Source organism: Haliotis rubra, unplaced genomic scaffold (genome assembly GCF_003918875.1).
Source record: "Haliotis rubra isolate DU_JTF1 unplaced genomic scaffold, ASM391887v1 Scf763, whole genome shotgun sequence".
In the NCBI taxonomy this organism is placed as follows: domain Eukaryota; kingdom Metazoa; phylum Mollusca; class Gastropoda; order Lepetellida; family Haliotidae; genus Haliotis; species Haliotis rubra.
Window position 1 is genome coordinate 481,437 of NW_025767483.1, and position 7,972 is coordinate 489,408.

The following is a 7,972-nucleotide window of genomic DNA, read 5'->3' on the forward strand; positions in this document are numbered from 1 at the left end:
GTTCTCAGTGCCATTAGGAATGTCACCAGTTATGTTGTGCGAATACATCGTTCACGTTGCATAACAAAGTCAAAATATAAGCACGATACCTTGCACACGTTGAATACAGAAACGACACCACGCAAGGTTGGAAGAGTGGTGTAGCAATAAGGCCTCACACAGAAGACATCAAGATCATCGTTGTCATCCTCTGACTGTAAATTTTTTCCAAACAAATGTAGACGCAAGAAAGACAAATTTCCAGTAACTCGCATCCACAGGGTTTTATTCTTTTGATCGGAAACAATGATACGTAAGGCGTTGATGTAGAGTATACGTTCGACGTTGATCGTTAGCCATTGTATGAAAGGATAAGTAGACGAGTGGATAAGCGGATGAGTGGATGAGCGAATAAGTTTGGAAACGTCATTGGGATACGATGACATGTGTCAACCAAGTCAGCGAGTCTGACCACCCGATCCCGTTAGTCGCCTCTTACGACAAGCATGGGTTTCTGAAGACCAATTCTAACCCGGATCTTTATGGGCGAGGTAAGTAGAGAGTGAAGAAGGTCTTCCGCGTTTAAACCTTTACAGAAATATAATCACAGTACACCGAGATTCGAACCCACAATCATAGGATGCTGGCATTTCCAAGGGAGGCAACTCTGCATAGCTAATTCCAGCGCATTTAGGAGCATTGCAACCGTGTCCACAATTAATCACTAGATAGATATGTGCACTATTTAGTTACCTTCACATTCTGATGCTATGTTATCACATCACATTTCTCTATACCAGACTTTTAGTAGCAGTCTTTTGACGTGACCATCCCACTAGATAACTTTCAAATTATGCATACCTCTCTTCAGCAAATTTCATTGGGAGGGGTATTTTCATTATAAGAGAACCCATTTTTATCATGTGTATCATTCAAAAGTTCATTCAGAAACTTGTTATGGAAGTAATGGCCCTTTACCATTCAGTCTCCAGCTTTCATCATACGCTACATTTAGCCATCTCCCCAGTGTGTCATGGCCCCATGACCTTTCACTCTCCTCTACCATTCATCAGAAGTTTTATTCAGCACCTTTCCCGTTTGGCCAACTTCTACACCAGTACAAAAAAGATCAACACAAGAAATGCCCCACTGAGTCAATGTTCTTTACCATTCGCCAAACACACAGTACAGCAACATTCCTCACCATTCCACATAAGGGGCGGTGGGGTAGCCTAGTGGTTAAAGCGTTGGTTCATCACGCCGAAGATCCGGGTTCTATTCCCCACATGTGTACAGTGTGTGAAGCCCATTTCTTGTATCCCCCGCCTTGATATTGCTGGAATATTGCTCACTCACTATTCCACATTAGCGCAATTACGCAACCTTCTCATTCGCTTAATCCCCTTAACCATAGGTAAAAGCAAGATACTGCATTACTTTCATCTGTTCGATGTCCCAGTTTATGTTCCCCAAATGAGGTCACCGTGTTGAATTCTGCATAAATTTGATCTCATGCTAACAAGCTGGCTACGTTTGTTTTGGTTTAGGTACAATCTAGAGTACAACTCTGAACTGCAAATATACCACTGTATATGGCAAATAAACCACTGTATATGGCAATTATACCACTGTATATTGCAAATATACCACTGTATATTGCAATTATACCACTGTAAATGGCAAATATACCACTGTATATGGCAATTATACCACTGTATATGGCAAATATACCACTGTATATGGCAATTATACCACTGTATATTGCAAATATACCACTGTATATGGCAAATAAACCACTGTATATGGCAATTATACCACTGTATATGGCAAATATACCACTGTATATGGCAATTATACCACTGTAAATGGCAAATATACCACTCTATATGGCAAATATACCACTGTATATGGCAATTATACCACTGTATATGGCAAATATACCACTGTATATGGCAATTATACCACTGTATATGGCAAATATACCACTGTACATGGCAATTATACCACTGTATATGGCAAATATACCACTGTATATGGCAAACATACCACTGTACATGGCAATTATACCACTGTATATGGCAAATATACCACTGTAAATGGCAAATATACCACTGCATATGGCAATTATACCACTTTATATGGCAATTATACCACTGTATATGGCAATTATACCACTGTATATGGCAATTATACCACTGCATATGGCAAATATACCACTGTATATGGCAAATATACCACTCTATATGGCAAATATACCACTCTATATGGCAATTATACCACTGTATATGGTGGTGTGTGGTCTTTTGTAAAGAGCTCAGGTCACAAATCAGTTGAAGTCAGGCAACGTTTGGCGCGGAGAGGCCTTGGATGGGTGACCGTGTTTGGCAGCTACACTCTATACAAATCCATTATAATTATTTTTTACAGAATAAGATAAAAATACAGCAGTGAGGGTTCAGGTTAGCCTGGCACCAGCTCAGATCCTCCCCTCTCTCTCTCTCTCTCTCTGTCTCTCTCTCTCTCTCTCTCTCTCTCTCTCTCTTCACTCTCTCTCTCTCTCTCTCTCTCTCTCTCTCTCTCTCTCTCTCTCTCTCTCTCTCTCTCTCTCTCTCTCTCTCTCTTCACTCTCTCTCTCTCTCCTTCCACGCAGCCCAGGCGGCGTATGAACTTCTAAGAGTTTTACTGAAATATCTGCTCCATGGTGCAGCTTGTTCTGAAGCATGTGTCCATGAATCACCATCAGCAACCAGATGAGAGTGCTGGCTCAGCGCCAATAATACCGTGGCAACAATGCGGTAGTGATAATCAACACTAACAGGGCCACACTTTATGAGATGGCCACTAACATGGCGTTTAATGAGATTCACGTAATAGTGAATAGGCAAAGCCCCGTACTGGGTGACACATACGAAGATGTCAGTCTTCATGTATCGATATCAGTCTGGAGGTTTAGCTTTGTTTGTTGTGTATTGTCATACTCAGAAATCCAGACAACCCTGGGATTGACAAAATGAGCATCAATCGGCGCAACTGGAATAAGATGACATGTGTCAACCAAGTCAGTGTGCCTGACCACCCGATCCCGTTTGTCGTCTCTTACGACAAACATGGTTTACTAAAGACCCGGATCTTCAAAGGAGCACACACTTACTTCAAACCCATTTAACGATCTATAAACGATAAATCAGAGAAGATGTAACATGGATGTACCAAGAAATGAATAATCAGATATATTAACGATATATCGGAAAAAGTCCTATAGTAATATACCAAGATTGTAATCTATGAATCTATAAAGTCATAAAAGATCCATTGGTGCATATACCAAGACTCCGAATTTCTTATATATGAAGAAGGTGGTGGCGTATCCTGGTGGTTAAAGCGTTCGCTCGTCACGCCGAGGACCCGGTTTCGATTCCCCACATGGGCACACTGTGTGAAGCCCATTTCTGGTGTCCCCCGCCGTGATAATTCTGGAATATTGCTAAACGCGGCGTAAATCTAAACTCACTCACTCACTATAAATGAAGAATTTTAGGCTCTTCATTAATGCATAAACATTCATATATAAATATTTGAGGTGAGGTGAAATTGGGTTTAACGTCGTGCTTGAGAATATTTCGCTCATATGACGACGTGCATGCGTATGTGTATGTGCGGCTGCTTGTACTAGCCCAGACTTAAGCTGGTTTTATAGTGCTAGCCCACTGAGATACCATGCCGCAGTGAAGCATGAATACCCCACTCAAACACATTATACTGACTCCGAGCCGACCAGTCCTTGTTGTACCCATTAATGCCGAGCGCCAGGCAGGGACCAACAAGTACCATATTTTAACGTCTTTTTATAAATATTTGACATTATTCATAAATGATAAAATTTGACAATGAAAAGTTATGCATAAATTAACCAATACGTATGATAAGAGCTAAAAGTGACAAAGGGCATTTATAGTGGAATGCATAAGAAAAGCAAGATTTACGGGTGTCAACTATTCTGGAGCTGGCATGGTGAAGGAAGGATCTTATCAATGGCAGGGAACCGTTGAACATGCGATGATTGCTGGAATTCTCATTTACCTGATGAAGGAGCAAGCATAAACTCCGAAACGTCGTGTTATTCACAATGTGGTTGACATCCATAAATCTTGCTTTTCCTAAAAGTAACAGCCAGGCTAGCTTTTCTCGAAACGTTCGTAGCCTTACGAACTTCTTAAGCCCATTCTTAACACATTGGCTACGATCAAAGTTAAGAATTCTTAAGGCTACGAACGTTTCGAGAATAAGGGCCCAGGGCCCCGTTCCTCAAAGAGATCGTAGCGCTACCACAGTCGTAAGTCTATGTTAATGTATGGGAGTTACGATCATCTTAGCGCTACCACAGTCGTAAGTCTATGTTAAAGTATGGGAGTTACGATCATCTTAGCGCTACCACAGTCGTAAGTCTATGTTAAAGTATTTGAGTTACGATCATCTTAGCGCTACCACAGTCGTAAGTCTATGTTAAAGTATGGGAGTTACGATCATCTTAGCGCTATGACAAGCGTAAGTCTATGTTAAAGTATGGGAGTTACGATCATCTTAGCGCTATGACAAGCGTAAGTCTATGTTAAAGTATGGGAGTTACGACTGTCGTAGCGCTACGATCGCTTTGAGGAAAGGGGCCCAGGACTCAACGAGTGATCATCTGAGAGACAATCATCACGAACAGCGTTGAACCACTAAGCGTATAGATACCTACAATACAATACAGTTTAGGTAGTAACAATCCATACAATAGGTCATTCATCTGTTTATGATCTGTTTGATTGGCATTTAGAAGTTGGTGACTAATAAGAAAGTAAGAAAGTTTATGGATAACAACTTCTTTATTATATATGATGCGACGTTTCGGTATGGATTCTTATACCGTTGTCAAGCAAGAGTGAAGTACTACAGCACAGAACAGACTTATATACATGAACAGGGATTAAGTAATAACAACATGTAGGACTGAATGAGGGGGATTAACAATAACAACAAGGCACGGTGGCAATAATGTAGTGACAATAGGAAGCCAATGGTGGTGGAGGTAAAAAACAAAATATACATGCTGATGAGATTAATTAACAATGATGGCTGAGGTGCTCTAATCTGTTGTTTTTATGAGATCATTGTATGCAGAAGGGATGAGATATTATCTTCACCAAAAGGAAACTTGCAGAAGCAGTTCAAATCCGGAGACACAAGCCCTCAATCAACAGAGACCAGGGATATCTCATCCCTTCTGCATACAATGATCTCATAAAAACAACAGATTAGAGCACCTCAGCCATCATTGTTAATTAATCTCATCAGCATGTATATTTTGTTTTTTACCTCCACCACCATTGGCTTCCTATTGTCACTACATTATTGCCACCGTGCCTTGTTGTTATTGTTAATCCCCCTCATTCAGTCCTACATGTTGTTATTACTTAATCCCTGTTCATGTATATAAGTCTGTTCTGTGCTGTAGAACTTCACTCTTGCTTGACAACGGTATAAGAATCCATACCGAAACGTCGCATCATATATAATAAAGAAGTTGTTATCCATAAACTTTCTTACTTTCTTAATAGGTCATTCAGCCCTCGCCCGGACTGTCAGTATCGAACATAAACCGGCCATCTTAGAATGGAATTTCAGGAGTGTATGTACATACATGTAACTAGTTAACACCAACAACAGTATTCATTATTTGATGTGAACTTGTAGCGCCAATGAGAGAAAGGGTCATTGTTTCCGCCAGCGAGCCGGGACACAAATCGATACTGTACTATAGGCTGGTGATTAACTGGCGTCCCTTATATCATTCACAGGAAATATAGCCGCTGATGAGTGATGAAGCTCTGTTTGGGTGGATGAATGGAGCTCGCACTGACTCCTTGTAAGCAGGGAGTGTTTAGGGTGTGGAGTGAGGGTGTGGAGTGAGGGTGTGGAAGGTTATCCTCATCAACCCTGTTTGATGTTGAAAGGTAAGAGTTACTATTTTTTTGGTGAAAACTTAATATGTTAAAATCATTGAATAACCTGTATCGCTTACCCTCCGAGACGGAATTTGCATTAAAGGTAAAACAGGTGAAAAATGTATTAACGGATCAAAAAGTACCACGTTTTCTGCGTTTGCCATATGTACGTAAGTGTAATATTCATAAGTGTATATTTCATTCTTACTAGGGTGTTATATAAACCTCACTCTCAGGGTTAATGTGTTGGCTATTGATGCTGCTGATGCTGCAAGCTAAAGGAGATGTCGTTTCTAACTATGTCTTTTAATTATTCACTCAACCCCCACACGAAATGACTGTATCACCCAAATTTTCTAACGTTAGTAAATATACTTGTCATCCGGCGGCCATATGAACAACGTTTGAAATCTACGTATCATCTAGCCGTCTGATTTACACACGTTTAAAAGGGTGTTAAAATAAACGAACACTCAACTCTGCATTTACATGTATTTCACCGGTGTGTTAATTTGGCCATTGTTTTCATGTATTTTCTTGCATGTGTAACATGTAAATGCTGTGATTGTAGGACATGCATTTCAATACCTTTGTAATCTCGTATGACCAGGGTTAGGTGTGTCATATATTTGGCATACTGTAAAACATGGAGTGGAGTCTTGGAGTGGGGTCTTGGAGTGGAGTCTTGGAATGGAGTTTAAATGTAAATATTTTGAAGACCGAGTTTGTTTTGTTTTGATCATAAGGGAAACTAAACCAGCGCATTCGTTCCAACATCTGTAGCTGGTTATCAGTTTTATCAGAAGGAAGGAGTAATTTTGTATACACTTATCAATTAGCCCTCAACTCCAGAAATGTCATTCTGTAACTGTATTAACTGCGGGTCCTGTTCTGGGGCTTTGTTGACATCGAGAAAAAAATGTGTATGAATAGATCGGAAGGATGGATGTGTCAACGCGTAGATATGATCGACAGGGGAACTAGCTTGGAATTATACGTACAATAAGTTGACAAAGACGAAGGATAGGTTGAGATCAAACTTCTTTAGTTGGTTGCACAAGCCAGGACAAACATTAAGTAATAGTATACATGAAGGAGGTGAGTGGAGTTCTGGCTCAACACCAGGGCGCCTCCTACGAGCGGCATTATCCTGCTCGTGGTCGTCCCAACAGACAGTCGGAATACCGGACTCCTTGACAATATGGATGTGAGCATATATATACAGTTTTTGACAACAATGGACAGGCGAGCACACAACAGTGGACAGATGGAGAAACAATAGCACTTCTTTGTGACAGTGGATGTGATGGCAGACGCGGCCAAGGGGGATGACCAGTTAAGGTTCTAAATATCATATTAATGAAAGTGACAAAGTGGTACAGGGTTGCTGACAAGACAATGTACAGTGCGGTAGTGATAATGATTAAAGGTCACATGCAACCCAAAAATCAAACATAATTAAAACACAATTATCACTTCTTCATGACATGGCATTGCTGATTATGAAAAATCAATTAAACAAAATTATAAGTGTATAATCGCAAATCAAAAGTGCAATATTTTGTACTTGGGTTTACCTCCCTCGAAACGAAGCAGCCTGGATACCGAACCCAGTCAGAGCGGGTGGGTGTGCACTCAAGTGTAACGGCTGGTTCATTAGCAGATGCCGCCTTCACGGCTGATTGTGTGTGTATATATATAGAGATGTTGGGTTTTGTAAATACGTGCTCATTTTTTGTGCATAACATTTTGCAATCAACAGACATCATAACATGTCATGTGTTCAAGTATCACACCTGCCTGTCTGTGTAATTACATAATGTGACAGAGACCGAACTCGGGCCATAATTCAATACATTTTGTTTATGGTGTATAGCCTGATTGGTGTTAAGTTCAAATTGCATGTGGTCAGTGATCGCAGTTGTGTATTGAATATTGTCATTAGCAGACAGGCAGGCAGACACACAGGTGTCAATAAAACAAGACATTGAGTTTTAGCGACATAT